Consider the following 18,560-nt stretch of genomic DNA (forward strand, 5'->3'; position numbering starts at 1 on the left):
AATACCATTAATGTCACTCATAGCCCTCATGCTGATCTTGCACCATTATGACCATCTTAAGCAACATGACTATATTAAACCTGCGGACAGTGCACAGATGGCCTACATTTGCATTGATGTAAACCTACTCTGACAAGTGCCTACCATCTTGCAAGTCTCTTAAATGTTTAGCAATTTCCAAATTACCACTGATAACATTTGCAGCTCACTGTAACTGGAACTGTGCCACAATTTGCACTAGATGAAACTGAGTGACTGAAAGACTTAATCAAAGACCAGCGTCAGAGCTCCCTGTGTTTTTTTATCACCGCACAGTTTTCTTCTCCATGGCTGTAGGGCAGCCTTGAAATATGAATTGAATTACACATTCCCACTGCTGTCACTATCGATACTAAGAGTTACAAAGCATCCAAGTACATCTTCTTCACCATACATGCAGAGGTTAAGTATCCACTTCATGCTTCGTTAGGAATACAATCACCACCAATGTGCCACTCTGCCAATCTGAGGTTTGAGCAGTATCACTATTGAACATCCAGGGATAGTGAAAACAACAAGTGACAGTACACCTCAATGCTGCGCTACAATTGTGCAAATAATTCCAGAGAGTGTGGTCATATTTATAGATATATCATATCAGCTCCAGTGCAGGGGTTTTTAGAGCGTTCATCAAAATGCTCAGATGACGTATTGATAATCTTCATTACTCCGATTCATAGTCTTCCCCATCACAGTGCTTACTAATGAGACTCCGGGTTCCACCACAGACCATCCCAAGAAAAAAATACTTCAATCATTTTCAAGGTTAAGAAGCATCTCCTGTTTTCCTAGATACAAATGAGGGGCTAACCCCCACAGCACCCTGTTATTTAAACCAAATTTATCGGCAGACCAGGGAGGGGGCCATGGAATGAAGGACTGTGAGGAGGAAGACCATAACTCAGAGAACTGAAGATTACCTCATTACCTCCTCATCTGCCTTCCTCATCCCAGTCCTTACTGAAGAGGATGTACCTAAGCTATCCTCACGTATACCATCAATCAAAAAGGAAAAAAGACTTAGAGGCAAAAATTCTGAATACCCAGTGATTTAATTTTATTAATATAATTAATCCATAACTTCAGACAAAACACTTGAACCAAAAGCTCTGATTTTAGTGGCCCCTAACTGAAGATGATAATGAGAATAAACAGTGTGCAAGGAAGCCCAAGTGGTAGTGTTTTTTATAAACAATAAACAAGCCAAGTGGCAGTGTTACAGATGTCCCTAAGAGATAACCCTTTAAATGCTGCCCGGGAGGATGAAATCGCTCTTGTAGATCACCCCTTAATCGGATGTTGAAAAGGGGAATGATTTCAATCATAAGCCGTTGAAACTGTCTGCTTAACTCATCTACTTAGGGTAGAAGAATTCAGCCTCAAACCTTTGTCAGGTGTTCCAAAGGTGACAAACAAAAATTGTAAATGGACAATGTCCTGTGAATATCCGATAGATGAAGAAAACTCTCCTCCTCCTCCTCAGAAGAGGGGCTAGGGAAAACAACAGGTGAAACAATCTATTTATACAAATGGAAAGAGGAGGCTACCTTGGAAGGAAAGGCAGGATCTGTTTGCAACACTGCCTGGTTTGCCAAAAATTAGGGTAAGAGTCTTCTAGAAAAAAAATCCAGTCACTCCTAATTGCCTACCAGAGATTAAGGCCACAGGAAGAGTCAGATATTTCAATAGGACAGAATCCAAGGGTTCAAACGGTGGGCCCTAAAGGTCCCTAAGAACCAATCGAAGATCCCACTCTGGTAAGTGAGAATGAATGCTGTCCTTCTGCTAGCAAAACATTTAAGCAACCTGTTAACAAATTGCTCAACATACAAGGCAAGGAGCTGTTAAACCTCTAGCTAAACACCAGGTCTTTAATGTTTCCAGTTTCTGGAATAGTTTTTGTGAGTAGGAGGCCTCCTAGACTGTTGAATGGAAACAGCCACATCCTCAGAACTATCTGGCTCAGTTAATCTTGACCTCTCAAGTTACCTACCCTTAGTCTGAGCCTCAGGAGGGAGGATTCTGGTAAAACAGGAGTTCTCAAAGGGGAGGGATTCAATGGTAGAGTCCAGGAATCTTTCACCACCAAACTGTGTAGGAGTGAAAACCATTGTTCGCATGGCCAAAATGGGGTAAGCAAGAGAACCTGAGCCTTCCCCTGAATCACCTTCTTTATTACTCTGGAGATTAAGGGAATTGGAGTGAAGGCATAAATCATAACATTTGGCCATTTTTTTATGAAGGCATCGCAACCTCAAGCCCTCAGAGGGGGACCCAGACAACAGAACCTAGGGAGCCTACATTCGCCTTTGAGGCAAATATGTTGACCCAAGGTAGACAACATCTCTGAATGATCTCCTGAAATATCAGTGGATAAATGCTCATTAACACAAAAGATGGAAAATCCTGCTCAACCAATTCATAAGCCCCTTCTCCCTCCCCGGAAGATGAATCACTCCCAAAGAGAGGAGATTGGACCAGGCCCACAGACCTATAGCCAGCCAAATTGGCTAAGATCTGAACCTTGGTTCTCCCTTGATGATTTATGTAGGCTTTGGTCGCCTGGCTGACTGTGATTATTCTCACTGCCTGATTGCAAGCTAAAGGAAGAAAGGGTTGGAGAGCCCTGAAAATGGCAGCTAGCTCTCTCCAGTTGGATGAATTTTGCTTCTCATCGTGGGTGCAACAACTCTAAAATAAATGATCCTCCAAAACTGCCCCCACCTGATCAGGCTGCCACCTGTTGTTAGTATCCTTGGGTCTGGACTCACTAGTGACAACTCCCTGTTCTAATTGTTGGAAAGTAACCACTAGTACAAGTCGTGCTTCAGCAAAGAAGAGACTGGAATGGATTTCTCAAAATCTTGCCACCATGGATACCAATGTCTCAATAGATGTTGAAACGAAGGGAACAAGTGTAGACAGGACCAAGGAAGAAATGCCAAACACGATGTTATCTCTCACGGACCTTCCAACCATTCTCTAGTTGTCACAGAATTCTTTTATTAAACATCCTTTAACCATCAAGCTGATCTCCACGGAAACACATTTATTCCTTTATTATGCAACAACGCCACATAAGGGTAAATTCTTTAGTAAAAACCCTTGAAGCAAGAGAAAGGGTAAAATAAAGGACTTCAAACTGACAGTGTCTGACTGTGACACAAATGCCTGAAATTGGGCATGAATACCTATGTGATGATATGCATCGAACAAGTTTAAGGAGGCTAAAAAATCTCCTTGAGCAATCAAAGAAAAAATCAATTGCAAAGTTACTGTTTTGAAAGGCCTGTAGTCTACCAATGTTTTTTTGACAACAAAAATTATTGAATATAATTTTTTTTTTCTTTCTTAATGTGGAACAGAGATAATTGCATTTATTTGTCCACCAAATCCTGAATGTCTTGAAGGATGTGCTTTTCTTCTGAGGATTACCATGGAGTGTAGTTTCTATAAAAATGTGCTTCTTTAATTAAACAATATTAGTATTAAGTAAACAACAACTACAGGATGAACTTACCAAAGGATGGCCTTGATAAGAGACAAAAGGAACAGGATATTATGGAGGTAAGACCCTCATTTCTGTCCAGGAAAATGGGGAGGTGTAGCTCCCCCTTGAAGTAGTAAAATTGGCAGTGATACAAATATTTTTCTTGGGATGGTCTATGGTGGAGACAGGAGCCTCATTAGTAAGGGCTTGGACAAGTAAGATAGATAGGGAATGCTAGAGGCTGGGTATTGGTAGAGGTAAGTACACACCTACCACTAGCAATACACCCCAACATAGGGTTGTGCCCAGTCAAGGTCTCACAAAGTAGCCCCTGGCTCAACCCCCAGTAGATTGGCAATGAGCAGTCAGGCTTAACTTTGGAGACAGGTATGTAAAGCATTTAAATACACCAATACAGTAAGTAAGTAAGACACGACACACAATAAAAATCCCACACCAATTTATAAAAATAGTAAATATTATTATCTTTAAAATGACACCAAAATGACAAAAATCTAATATCGGGAACCGGAGATATGAATTTTTTTAATTAAATAAAAAAATGTGCTTTCTAGTGCTTAGAAATAACTAGCGCCAACGGGGGACATCCGGTTGCGCTTGACCAGTGCAAAGTAAAAGTTTGGGGCCGACCATGATGGAGCCCTGCTGAGATACACTGAGAGGGAGCCTCGGTCAAAATTTTACCTTCACACTTGGAAACTTTTCTGGAGCATTTCCCCCTCGACGCCGTGAATTCCTCCTCAGCAAGCCGATTTCGATGCAACGTCATTAGACGGCTTTTTCACAAGGCCCCAATCAAATCCTGGATGTGTGGAGCTCCAGAGCTTTAACTGGGACGAACCTGAAATCCTGGTCGGGTCGCAGTTGAAGGGAGTTGGCTAGACTTACGATGGTGAGTTCGTCCACTTTTGGATCTTTTTCCAAAGGTTGCTCCAAACTTCACCAAACTTCTGGTGGTCCTTCCAGAAGTTCTTCTTTTTGTCTCAAAGGGTCCAAAACACACATTCAAGCGTCTAGAAGCCCTGAGTTGGTCCTTGGAAGTTTAGGACTTCAATTCCTACAATGCACCTGGCCAAATCCTTGCAAGTTCTTTGGAGGCCCTCTAGGCTGGAGATGTTTGTGGAAGTTGGTGCAGGGAAGCTCTTTTAGCCTGCTGCTTTCAGGAAGTCCACACCTGAGTCCTTTTAAATGCAAGGCAAATTACTTTGGGCTGTTGTTCCAGGGTGCAACATGAGCAATACTTCAGTTTGCAGTCCTCTAGATTGCAGACTAGGGTTCCAGCAGGGCAGTCCTGCTTCTTCTTGTGGTTTCAGGCAGCAGATCTGAATTCCAATGCAGATCAGAAACTTGTATTCAATCATCTTGGGTGACAGTCAGTGGGCACCCTTATCCAGTGAGCTGCAAGGTGCCACCCAGAAGTATGACAACTTTCTCCAAAGTGCGACATCTTCTTGTCCCATAAAGCACTCCACTTTAACGTTCCAAGATGGATTATTTTCCTCCAGAGGAGTAAGATCTGGTTAAACTAACCCCCGGGTGCAGCTCATTTCCATCAACTCCCCCTCTGGACATCTGCAAATTGCTTTCCTAAGCCCACCATCTATCGGTGGCATATGTGGGGTGAGAGGGCAGGCCTGGCTGCATTCCTTTCTGATTGGCTTCCTTTTGAAGCCCCAGCCCAATTTACCAAGCCCCCTTCCTGGCCTTGCTTCACCATCTGCCTACCGCCCCATCAGATAATCTCTGCTCAGTGCAGGCCGCTTATCCCCTCATCAAAACAGCCTGGCTAATCCTGTTAGGGCTGACCAATCAGGAAAGACCACTAGCAGGCTGGAATTTGGCCTATAGAAAAGAAAGTATTATAACTTATTTTCCGTATTAGTTATGACGAATTGCAGGTTGTTGGATTTCTCACTACCATTCATTTGAGTCCTCCAATGAAAGTTTTAGCACCCTCCTAGCCATACTTAAGTTTATGGAAATTATTCCCATTTTATCCTATGGACCTAAGTATCTACAATGGGGAAAAATGAAAGGTGCAGTTTTCCCCTCATCTGGGCATACAAAACATCTTTTAAAACGTCCCTGCTTATAGTTACATAGCACCCCACCCCTGGGGCATCTACAGGGAACCTTGGGGATGACATATGTAAAAATGTGTTAGATTATTACTTTGGAAGTACCTGTAATTCCAAAGTTGAATTTGCATACATTTTATTTTTAAAGACAGTCTGCAAAGCAGGGCTGCTTTTAGAAATGACTGCAGGCACACAGCAGGGCACACTCCAGTGCAGGAAATCTACTGGACCCCTAAACTTCCCTGCCCCATTATCTACAAGGAACGTATAGGTAGTTTAAATTCCCTTCGCCCTATTATCTACTAGGGACTTACATAGGTCTGTCATGCCAATTGGAATTATAGTATTAGACCATATACCTTTTATTCAAAGCACGTGGGCCTGTTTAGCAGAGACCAGGGCACAGTCAGGGTCAGTTACCTTCAGTACTAGTCAGAAACATCTGAGTGAAAATGCCAAAAGGGTGACTTTCTCACAAGGAGGTAATGCTGTTTTGTTGTCTGGAGCGTCCTTCTCCTCTTCAACAAGGCCATTGTTTTCAATATGGCTCCCTCTTGTGGCCTTCCACAGCTGCACCAAAAGGCAGCTGGCTAAAGTTGTTTTAATGAAGCACCAGAGAGACACAAATAGCAACAAACTGTCATAGGCAGCTCAAGAGTACATGTGCACATCATAAATCATTGTCTGAACAATACGTAATAGGGGTAGGGAGAGATCTGTACAAATGAGAATCAACTTTACCCTTGTGTGGTGCTGTCGCCAGGTACAGAGACATATATCGGAGAGCTGGGAAGTATACATTCTTAGCTCCGTGACTGCTGTAGGCTGAAGACTGACCTATCATTGTGCGCACTGTCCTAGCAAGTGCGATCGACCTACACTTCAAGGGGAGTTATTTTAAGACACTGTTCACAGCAGGGGAACAGACTTCGAGCTCTCCTGAAAAAGAACAATCTTTGAGGAATCACAATTTTTCATTACTCAGAATGTGAGTGGAAAATCGTGATTCTTTTCTTGTGCCACAAAGGTTCTCATGTCGTTCTTCCATTCTTGAAGTTTGTTTTCTGCTATTTTGGCAGGGAGAGGTTGTTTCGAAGTTACTGTACCAAGCAAGCGCAGTGACAGGGTAGGTGAAGGGCCAAATGAACAGAAACTTCGACTGTTCAGTGCAACCGAGGTAACCCTGCCCCGTGGTTCTGTTCACTGCGGCCAATTACCAGTAGCAGCCAAGCACAGGGGGCAAGTGTGCCTTCAGGAATGGCGGCCTCTTTTAGAGCGCGCGCAGCCACGGTGTGTCTATGGACATGAAAACAGAGACTCGACTGCAAAAGGTTCTCCGCGGGGTGCCTCTGCAGGCTGCGTCATCTGTGCCTTTATCTCTTTTGAAACGTTTGTAATTCAAGATTTCTACTCGGTCACTGAAGAACAATTGGCAGTGACAAATGCGAAAATAATATTTTTCCCAAAACTGATTTCGAATTAATCTGTATCGTTTGAAGAGGCAACAAAACCTGCCCAGGTGGAGATAATTTTCAACGAGGTGTTTTATAGCATCATACTTCATATTGTAAGGGTGCTTTCCTTTATTTATTTTGCATTGTGTAGGGTTGTCTGACACAACATCAATACTCGCATGTTGTTCACAGGGGCAACGCGTGAATTAGCATTGGGCCTATTATACACAGGATTGTGCCTGGTTTCTGAAAGTGTTTAACGTTCTAGTTTCTGTAACCTGGTTCAGCAGCTCCATATCCTGAGCACACAACCAGGCGAAGATCGTCAGGGCTCTGCGTGAAATACGGATTCAGATGCAAACACAGAATTGAATCCCTCTGGGCTTCATACAAATGCCAGCATTATTCAACTGTATTTTGTATTCAAATGTAATTAGCTCTAGCTACTGTATTATACTATATCGTGCAATACCTTACTGCACTATACTATACCGTGCAATACCTTACTGCACCATACTGTATTGTGCAATACCTTACTGCACCATACTATACCGTGCAATACCTTACTGCACCATACTGTACCGTGCAATACCTTACTGCACCATACTGTATCGTGCAATACCTTACTGCACCATACTCTACCGTGCAATACCTTACTGCACCATACTGTACCGTGCAATACCTTACTGCACTATACTATACCGTGCAATACCGTACTGCTCCATACTGTACCGTGTAATACCTTCCTGCACTATACTATACTATACTGTACTATACTACATCATACCATTTTACACTGTACAATCTTATAATATAATATATTGGTCTGTATAGTGTAGTATACTGCACTATACCATACCATACTGTACAATATGAAACTGTGCTATATTATATAATATACCATATTATACTATAGCACTTCCAAAGTAGCCAGGGACCTAGAAGGGTTTGCTGGTGCTCAAGGAGATCCAAGGCTGTACAGAATAATTTGTGCATCCGATAGAAATGATCCGAAGATCCGATTATTTCAATAGGTTCCCAAATACCGAATGATCTTCAGTAAGATGGAGAAGAGCTAGGGGAACGTTCCAGTATTCAGCAGCGAAAAACAATGAAGGACCTCCTTTACTTACCAAACGGACCTCAAGGATTCTCAGAAGCCGGGAAGGTGATGATGGAGATCTTGGGAGGGCTGGTAATGGATTAACTTATATTGTAATTGTGTAGGGCCTGACCAGTGAAAGGGCGGATGTAAAATAGCGAAGACATAAAAAGGAACATATGAGTAGAGCAAGGAAAACTGGAAATGAAAGTAAAAGCAGAAGTGAATTCTTTGAAGATGTGCAACCAAATAAGACAGAAGCCCTCGATAAAGAGAGATGCAGTAGTCCTGAAGGGAAAGAATAACAGCCTGGGCACTCGCCCTATGAGCTGTGTGCGATATAAAGGGACTGATCTTCAGAGGACGATAAATGTGAAAAAGCATGAGGAAGGCTTTGTAATGTAGATTTTCCTAGTAAGTTATGACGGAAAGTCTTAATTTTATTAAAGACACGGAGGCGAGTATTATGCTTGCTTCTCAAACTTGCTTTATTTTAAATAGCAGCAGTCAAGAAAACTACAACTCCCATGGGGCTTAACAACAGAAAAAGCCAATGGGAGAACAACAGAAGGAACAGCTGCACCAATCACAATACACGGTCCTACGTAACCACTAAGCTTGACTGCGACCAGCCCTCTTTCTTGATGCGAGAGGTTAGTCTATGTGTGAAAACAACAGAAAAATAGTCAAAATGATTGCAACTGCCAGGATCAAAGAACAAAGATCCTGAAGAAAGTTCAGGCAAAAGAAGAGACAAGGAGAAAGTCGGGAAACGTTCGGGAGAATCCGCTGGAACGAAGTCGGGGCCTCAGAAGGAGCGTACGAGCTCGGTATAACCAGGGTCCGATCAGGTAGCTGGTTGAGATGTTGAGGATGTTGCTGTGAGGGAGGGAAAAGAAGACAAAATCAGGAAAAAATTGTCCTACTTGAGGCGGGATAATACTCGCCTCCGTGTCTTTAATAAAATTAAGACTTTCCGTCATAACTTACTAGGAAAATCAACATTTTATGTCAAGAACGGAGGCTCCTATTATGCTTTTTTAAAGCATATTAATCACTACAGAAGTTGCAGTATGTACAGGTTTACAATAAAACGTTCTGAAAACATTATCATTAGACCAATCGGCTGATCTCAGAATGTCTCCCAAGCTAGAACCAACCCAAAAGGCCTTGGAGGCCATCGCACCTCTAGTGGAATGAGCCCCAAAAACAGAGGTATCTATACCTGCCAGAGACATAACCCAGTGAACCGATCTGGCAAGAGTAGCCGATGAAACAGGTTTGTGGGGTTTGCGAAAGGAAATGAGCAACTGGGAAAAGGAAGACGTTCTGAGGTCAGCCGTGCGTTCTTCGTAACATTTAAGACATTGTCCAACGCATAACTTGGGTTGATTGGGAAAATATGGGTAAAAAACTGTATGCAAATTAGATTTTGTGCGTTTGTGAACAGAAAATAATACACCTGAAGGGGCAAACTGTCGAGAAGAAACATCTAGAGCTCGAACATCAGATAAACGTTTAATGGAAACTAGACAGAGTAACATGGTGAGTTTGGCAGAAAGCATTTTTAAAGACAACTCATAATTATCTTGCCAAGATAAAAACAAATTCAGTACTACATTCACATCCCACAACTTTGAGTATTTAGGTATCAGAGGAAAAGAAAATGTTACTCCCTTTAACAAGCGGCAAAGGAGGGGATGCTCCCCTACAGGTTTTCCATTGATTTGATCATGGTGCATGGAAATCGCTGATCAATATAGATTAATCATCCTGTACGACGTACCTAACCCAGCCTGCGCAGCCAAAAAATTAATTACATCATTTATATCTGCTGAAACTGGATTGAGGTCCCTTCCCACACACCAGCTAGACCATAGCGACCAGGCGGATTATATGCCTTTCTGGTACCTGGGGCACAGGCTTTGCTGATGAGGTCCGCAGCTTCATCCGAAATTGGGATGGAAGGTCGGGAAGTCACAACAGCTGAGAGCTGAAGAGTGTTGTTGACGACAAGGGGATGAGGATTCCCGCGTGGGTCCAGAAGAAGAGAAGGGAGCGAAGGGAGAAGAAGGGGGGAGTTGATTGCTAATTCCAAGAGAGGGGGAAACCACATTTGCGACTGCCAGAAAGGGACTACCAGCACTGATGTGGTCTCCTGGCGCCTGATCTGGGCCAATACCCTGGTGATCATTAAGAAAGGAGGAAACGCATAATTGATCGATTGGGACCAGTCTTGTAGAAAAGCGTTGGAGGCCAAAGCGGCAGGGTCTGGGCGCCAACTGAAAAAGAGGGGTAACTGAGAGTTGAGACGGGAAGCGAAAAGGTCTATGGCAAAAGGGCCCCACTTGTGAAGTATAGAACGGAAAACTGAGGGATGAAGTTTCCAATCACTGTAGTCTTTGAGGAAGCGTGAGTGCCAGTCCGCAGTTTGGTTGAGGGAGCCTGGGAGATATTCTGCTGAGACGGAAATCTCGTTGAGGAGGCAATACTCCCAAAGACTTTTTGCGAGGCTGCTAGGGGCTTCGATCTGGTACCTCTGAGATGGTTTATGTAACGGACAGCCGAAACATTGTCCATGCGGAGGAGGATGGTACACTGCACTCTGTCCTTTGCTAGGCTTTTGATTGCAAAGGAGCCCGCAAGCATCTCTAAATAATTGATGTGCAATCTGGACTCCTCGAGAGACCATGTACCTCCAGTCGAGATTGAGCCACAGCGGGCGCCCCAACCCGTCAGGCTTGCATCGGACTCTAACACAAGATCGGGGGCTGATGGAAAAATAGCCCTGACGTTCCAGGCGTCTAAATGGTCTGTCCACCATTGGAGTTCTAAACGAGACTCTTGATCGAGAGCTATCATCTCTGAATAGGCAAGACCTCTTCTGAGGTGACGGATTTTGAGCCTCTGAAGAGCCCGGTAATGGAGAGGGCCAGGAAAAATGGCCTGAATGGAAGCAGACAGAAGACCCACAATCCTGGCCAGAGCTCTGAGAGAAATTTGAGATCTGCTGAGTGTTTTCCGAATTTCTGTCTTTATAGTATGTACTTTTTGTGACTGGAGATGGAGAGTAGAGGAAGAGGAGTCTATCTCGAACCCTAAGAAGTCTATTCTTTGAGATGGGAGAGTATTGGACTTTGCTTCGTTGAGAAGAAAACCGAGTTGGGAGAGAAGGGAGCAAGTTATTTGCAACTGAGATAAGAGAGCGGAACGATCTTGATGTAGTAAGAGGATGTCGTCGAGATAAATTAGAAGTCTGATGCCTAACGATCTGAGGTGAGCCGTGACTGGCTTCATTAGTTTGGTGAAGCACCAACGTGCGGAAGAAAGGCCGAATGGAAGGGAGGAAAACTGATACGACTGGCCTAACCATTGAAATTGAAGATATTTCCTGTGACTCGGATGAATAGGAACTGAAAGATAAGCATCCTGAAGGTCTAGACGTACCATGAAATCGAAGGGAAGGAGAATGTCCCTGAGATGTATAATGGTCTCCATTTTGAAATGTCGATAAACGACAAACTGATTGAAATCTCTGAGATTTATCATGGGTCTGAACTTCTTGTTCTTCTTTTGCACCAGAAAGAGAGAACTGAGGAAACCGGAGGGATCTAGGGGAGCTTTTTGGATGGCTCGCTTTGATAGCAACAATGCTATTTCTTCCGCAATAAGGATGGACATCTCTGTGGAAAAACGAGAGGGTGGGGGAAAATACCTTTGGAAGGGAGTGGCGTAGAACTCTATTTGGTAACCTAGAATAGTATTGAGAACCCAAGGATCTGAAGTCAGTGTGTGCCATTTTTGGGTGAAATAACGCAGTCGGCCCCCGATTGGAGGAAGGCCAGAAACATGGCTTACCTTGGTTATTGTTGGATCGGAATCCACGTTGCCCACTACCCCTGTAGCCTCTGCCACGTTGTGGGTAGAACTGGGGCTTGTAGGCTTGAGATGCGTAGGTGGAATGAGAGGAGTAAGAGGAGCCTCTGTTTCCCTGGAAGGACCGGCCGGTAGAGCGGCTCCTGCCTGTACCGGCCCTGGCAAAAACACGTTGATTGAACACCTTCTTGATGTTTTGTTGAGCCTTGTCAATTGAGGAAAAAGTGGAAACGAATTTTCCCAAGTCTTTAATGAAGGTATCGCCAAAAAGACGACCATCAGCTTTAATGCCGGGATCCATGTTGGCCAGGTTTGACAACTTGGGGTCCAGTTTGAGGAGTAAACCTTTCCTTCTCTCGTGAATCATGGAGGCGTTAGCGTTGCCAAGAAGACAAAAGGCTCTCTGGGTCCATAGAGATAGCTCAGACGGATCAATGTCCGCTTCGTCCATTTTTGCTGATTCAGCCAGGTCTTAAATACGAGCTAGGGGACCCACTACATTGAGCAATTTGTCCTGACAATTTGACCAGGCCTTGTCTACCCCCTTACGGGGGTCCTTTCCGAATTTGGAGAAAAAGGTAAAGATAGATTCGTCAATAGAAGGAGTCGCTGTAATATGGGAAAAAAGTGATGGTCTGGGGCACTCAGATCTCAATTTAGACCTAGTGTGCTTATCAAGGGGAACTCTTAATCTGGAAGCAATGTATTTGCCTACGTGGATGACAGAGACCACTCTGTGGAGTTAGGGTGGTGAAGGAGTGATGGATCGAACATGGGGTTACCATCCGCGTCTAAAACGGTTTTGGCAAAGAACGGGTCCGAAACATTTAGTTTAGGCTTTTTAGCAGGGGAAGCCTGAGACTGTGAACCCCATATATCTGAGGTGTCATCTGCCTCATCCTCATCACCGACATCGTCATCGGTATCTGAAATGTGGGAGATAACAATTTGTTTTGGCGATATAACAGAATGCTTTGACTTAGATTTGCATTTACTGAAAACATTACTATTCCCCTCCTGAGAAGGAGGCCTGGGAGGAAACTCGTCCTCATCCATGGGTGAAGAAACTTCACCAGTCAAAAAAGCGCCATCGGATGGATTTTGAATGTACAAATCCTTTGATTTTCTTTTTCTGCTATCCCCCGCAGAATGGGCCGGGAAGGATTTGTGGACCATGTTTTGAACAGTGGTCTCAAATTTTTTTGACATTTTTGACATGGAAGCTGAAACAGCTTTAGCCACAGCCTCATTAATGAGGGTTCCAAAATCATTCATATTGGATGATGAAGAATCCTGAGGATCCATAATATTGAAAAGTATGGTACAGGAAAGACACAGATACTATTGTATCAGGGAGAAAAAAGCCCTTGCAGAAAGGGTTAAGTCAACCAGGAAGTATTGGGATAAAAAATAAATACACGCCCCTAAGGCGTGTCTTGACCGAGAAAGATTGAAGCAGTACTTGCGTGGGCAAAGCGACCGAAGACAAGAGCAGCTGGGGCTCCACAACACTGAAAGCGTGTGAAGAGAAAAAACAGCACGCAGCGGTAAGGAGCGTTCGTTTAGAACGTTCAGAAACGGTGGCAGAGAATGCCTCAGGATGCGCGCGCGCGAGCGCAGCCTCCGAAGCCTAAGGGCTGGAAGGAGCGCTGCGACGAGCACAAAGGCAAAGAAACGAAATAAACATGTGTTTAAGCATAGAACCGAGTAAACGATAACCTATGGACAAATAAATAAACGTATGTTAATAAAACAATGAAACAACATGAGCGAGGAATAAAAACACCACTTATCTTGACTGCGAGCAGCAAGAAAGAGGGCTGGTCGCAGGTAAGCTTAGTGGTTACGTAGGACTGTGTATTGTGATTGGTGCAGCTGTTCCTTCTGTTGTTCTCCCATTGGCTTTTTCTGTTGTTAAGCCCCATGGGAGTTGCAGTTTTCTTGACTGCTGCTATTTAAAATAAAGCACGTTAGAGAAGCAAGCTTAATAGGAGCCTCCGTTCTTGACATAAAATTGAAATTGAGAAAGACCATGAGTTACCACAGTCAAAGCCTAGGCCCTAGCCTGCAGGTGTCGGAGCAGTTTATGGTCCTCTCTTTGCTGGGCACTAGGCAGACTACCAAAGGGAAGAATTTTTAAGTACCAACACCTCTTCTTTCAGTGCTAAGTCTGAAACAGTTTTGAAAGTTCTTATGGTCCTTAGGAAAATGTTATCTAGACGAATCACGTTTTGTGTATCATCTCTGGAGGTCCTCAGTGATAGGTCAAATGATTGAAGCAATATATAGACATTATGAGGTTGAGACTGAAAGGAGAGCCCTGCAGGGCACCATGAGATAGTTTTTTTTTTAATTCGAATTGGAATGGAGGTAAGCGAATGGCTTGAGTCAGGTCAGTGAATGTTGCAATACAATTATTTCTACAAATACCATGGTGAGTGGGAACGGTTTAAACCGTTTCTTTTTGGTTATTGAAACCCTGAGTGCAACACTATTCAAGATACCTGATGAGTGTAAATTTCCACTGATACTCCTGCATGGATTGGACTATCATCCATTCTCACTTCTAGCTGGATTGGAATTGTTAGAAAGTAAGCCATGGCAGTGCTTTCTGCATGCTCTGAGCTTAGAACTGGGTCTTGTAGTACGGACAGCTAAAAGTGGACCTCTCCAACTCAGTAGATGGCCTGCTCCAGCTGGTACTTTAACAGGGACAAGAGACCTCATAGAGGGAAAAGTGTCAGAATGGCTTAAAGAAGCCTGAGGCCCTGAACTTGCAGCAAGTATTCAGTAAGTTTCAAGGACATCAGGATCAGTAGTGTACAGGCAATTATTTGTGTGCCTCTTTCACTGTTTCTCTCTTGCCTAATACTCTAGGGCTTCTTGTTGAATCTATGCTTTTTTGATTTTCTCTTTTTCCAGCCTGCTCGTTTACAGGACATATCTTCTACTGACCTATGGCCCATTACGGACTCCTGAGCTAGATCACACCGACCATTTCTTCTTTTGCTCTTCAAGCAGCCAGCATCTTTGTTTTAGGAGAAATCAATATTTGATATAAGCCTGTGGGGGCCCCTAAATTAAGCCTTCCTTCTTGATTCTCTCACTGGCATTGACCTTACGCAGATTATCAAGTCAACTTTGCATAATGCAGGTCATACGCTAAATCCTGTTTTCAGCACTGGTCCTCTTCTATCTGCCGACTCCCCAGTCATCTTGTCCAATTATTTAATTATCCCCTTCACAATTAAACCCTCCTCTCACATTTCTACCTCTCACCCTCCAACTCTTCAGCCACCTATGTCTTCAACAAAATCTGAATGGTGGGCCACTTTAGCCACTAATGATACTCCCTCCATCCCAGCTGATTGGCCACTGACATCTTCCATTGCTGAATCACTACCAAAGGTCACTTGGAACCACCAGTACAAATGAAGTATTGTCCACACATCCATTGTCACATAGGTCCAGATGTAGAAGGTGCCACAGGAACATAGAGTTGTCAGATTCTCAACACATGTTCAAGTGAAATGAGAAGACCAGTAACCTAAAGCCACCCTTGATTCTGAAAGAGGTATCTGTCCTGGATTCACTGCATACTTTCCAATAATATAGCCACCAATGACCTTGAACCTACAGCAATGTCTGTGTGGTGACCAGAAAAGTGCAGTTCTACAAATAACCACTAGTCATGGTTTATTCACGTTTTAGGTTGTTTTGATTTGACACATTTGTAGATGCAAAGTTGTGTGCAACATTGGCTTAAATGGCATATTTTACATAGCTTTTTCTTCTTCTTCATTTCAACCCACTTTACTAGTATTCAGGGTATATTTAATCATTATCAATAGGAAAGAATTAGTCGCTGCTTTCCCTGGCATATGATCCATGATGCCATGGTTTGATACACTGAGTTTTATAGAGGCGTAATGAATGTCCCTTTTGCTGTCATTAATCCGTTTCAGGGATTTAACACTCTTCCCTTGTATGGCATTATGTTCCTTTAGAGTAATTATCCATTTAAACTGGAGTCTTCTTGCCAGCCCAGGTCGTGCTGTAAGCTGTGTAACAGAGTGATCTCATCCTTGATGTTGTAAGATGTTGCTGATGATGGGAAAGTGATTTCCCTTTGGCATATTTCCTGGATGCTGCATTTTGCTGTGAGTTTTAGCACAATACCCGCCACAATGCTACGTGTGGTCTCCGCCGTTATCACTTAATTTGAACATAAGTACCCACATGTTCATCATCACCTGATGGACCATTAAAGCTTAAAGACTCTCAAAGTCCAGCTCTCGAGTAGGTGGGTCCTACTTTGCAATGGTAACTTCGGACTACAAGTTCAGGAAAATCCTAAAAATGAGTCATTCAAAAGTATTTTGAAATACACGCATCAAATAGGACTATCCCTCCGCACCACATCCTAGGCCCACACACCCGAGGACATGACAGGTTGAACAGACAGATATACCACAGACTCTGGCTTAATTGTGCCAACCAAAAAGAAAATAATTCAATAAGGTTCCTAAGAAATTGCTATCGGGGCAACCAATACCCCGAAGATTTTAAACCCCGAAGATCGATCAAAACCCTTTGGACTATTCACAGCATCTTCAAACTGCACATGCTACCATCTACTCTCTGACGGTCTTAAAGTGAAGTAGGATAGTGTGACACAAAACTCCTTATTAAATAAGTGATTAAACAATTACTGCAACATAAAAGATAATATTGAAACAATTGAAAGAAGGATGATTAATTTCCAAAGAAATACTTAGTCTAGAAACTTGGCTTTCAGGTTCCGGAAGTTGCAGTTGCCTATAGCAACCATAAAAAAGGCTTAACCATGAAATAGAGTTGAATCGGTTGAAAATATGAGGATTAGGATAGAAAATAGTGCAAAACGGACTAGTCATGTCCATGACCAACACATGACACCAATCCAAGTCTACCCAGTGTGTTGTCATTGACAGTGTGTTTGGTCACTCTTAATATAAGCTCGCTCTTTTTATTGTCAGTGGGTTTCCTGCACGGTTCTACCTCCTGTTTAATGCTCTGAAACATTCCACCGTGTGCTCGTTCATCGTTTATTTTCCACAGTGTTGTACCTATTGTTGTTCAACTTGTGTGTGCCACACGGCAGATATACTGCGTCTTGGGTTTTTTTTACTCGCTGTGCCTTCTTAGCTTTTATCTGGTAGACAGTGTCGTCACTTTCACTTAGATGAGCCCTGAAATTACTGGAGCATTTCACTATGTCCATCAGAAAGGGGCATTAGTCACGTGGTGCTCTAGACGCCTCTGTGCATCTGTCACGACTGGTGACATCAATCCTCACCGCCATCTCTCAGCTGCGTCTGCCCCAGGGCCCGACCTTGAAGGGAATTCTCCATCACTCACACATACGCGCATGATCCCGATTGATTCCCTATCCTCTCTCTGCTATGTACATTGCTCCACATAGATCAAAATGCAGAGACATATGCAGATTAATATTTTACTTGTTTCTACGACACCTCGGTGAGCACTTTTATAACAGAGGGGCCAGTCACAAGTATAAAGGTGATTTAAGATTTTTGGCACATGTCCGCCGCTTTGTAAGTTTTGCACTTAGTTATTATAAGGGCATTCGTACATCACTTGGTCCACTTCCGGAACACGGCCACGCAGATCTATGCTATGAAGGATCCGGACTTATTATGGTCCTTCTGTAATCGGCTTTTACTACTACAACCGACCTGATTATCATCCTTGAAACGCTGTTCAGTGGATGTTTCATTTCTTACCACTTATGTCATCCTCAAGGACTTTGGCTATTTGAAACAGTTATTTGACATAAATGTACACATACTTATGGTCTGCCGCATTCCTCTTCTACTTTACACGTTGCCTTGAAAAACTCACATTTAGTGACGAAACACATGTTGGCTGTTTATGAACTATTTGACAAGGAAGGATTGATTTATCTTACTGAAAAGATTGTGTAGCAACTTTGCAAGAAGATTTTAATATTCGTCAATCAATAAAGACTGCATTTGGACTGAGAAGTTCGTGACTTTCTGCATTGAAGCTGTACTATACTGGAGCGAAATTGAGTGCTGGGGTTCTTTGTGGTTTATTGCATCACTTGGTCCACAGTGTGAGTAGGCCACTTTGGAGTAGATGAGGGTCAGCTAGCTTGAAAAAGAAAATAAAGCGCTTTGATGCTTTTTTGGGTTGCAGAATGTGTGTGTGTTTAATCAATTACGGAACTGGCGCGCTGCAAGCATGGTAACCTCCCAGGGACTTCACCCTGCTCTTCCATGATTGTTACACCTTAAGCAACATTGGGCCAGCAGCGCCAGATCTAGGCCATGTTTTCATGATAACCATTTCGGGGTGACAATGCAGTTTCATAAATGTTAATTTACTAAACAAAGATACCTTAAAATGTTGTCACAGACTCAACTCTTCTAGTGCACTGTGAGCTCCAGGTGATGCTATCATGGGGTGCGCTGCTG

At 43.3% G+C, this 18,560-nt stretch overlaps 1 protein-coding gene across 1 annotated transcript in view; it reads left to right on the top strand.

The window, feature by feature from the left end:
* FER1L6 (fer-1 like family member 6) overlaps positions 1-18,560 on the top strand; it is a 682,981-nt gene that overhangs the window by 205,599 nt on the left and 458,822 nt on the right. The gene's annotated exons all lie outside the window — the stretch shown is intronic.

The sequence above is a fragment of the Pleurodeles waltl genome, chromosome 2_2 (genome assembly GCF_031143425.1).
Source record: "Pleurodeles waltl isolate 20211129_DDA chromosome 2_2, aPleWal1.hap1.20221129, whole genome shotgun sequence".
NCBI classification, from domain to species: domain Eukaryota; kingdom Metazoa; phylum Chordata; class Amphibia; order Caudata; family Salamandridae; genus Pleurodeles; species Pleurodeles waltl.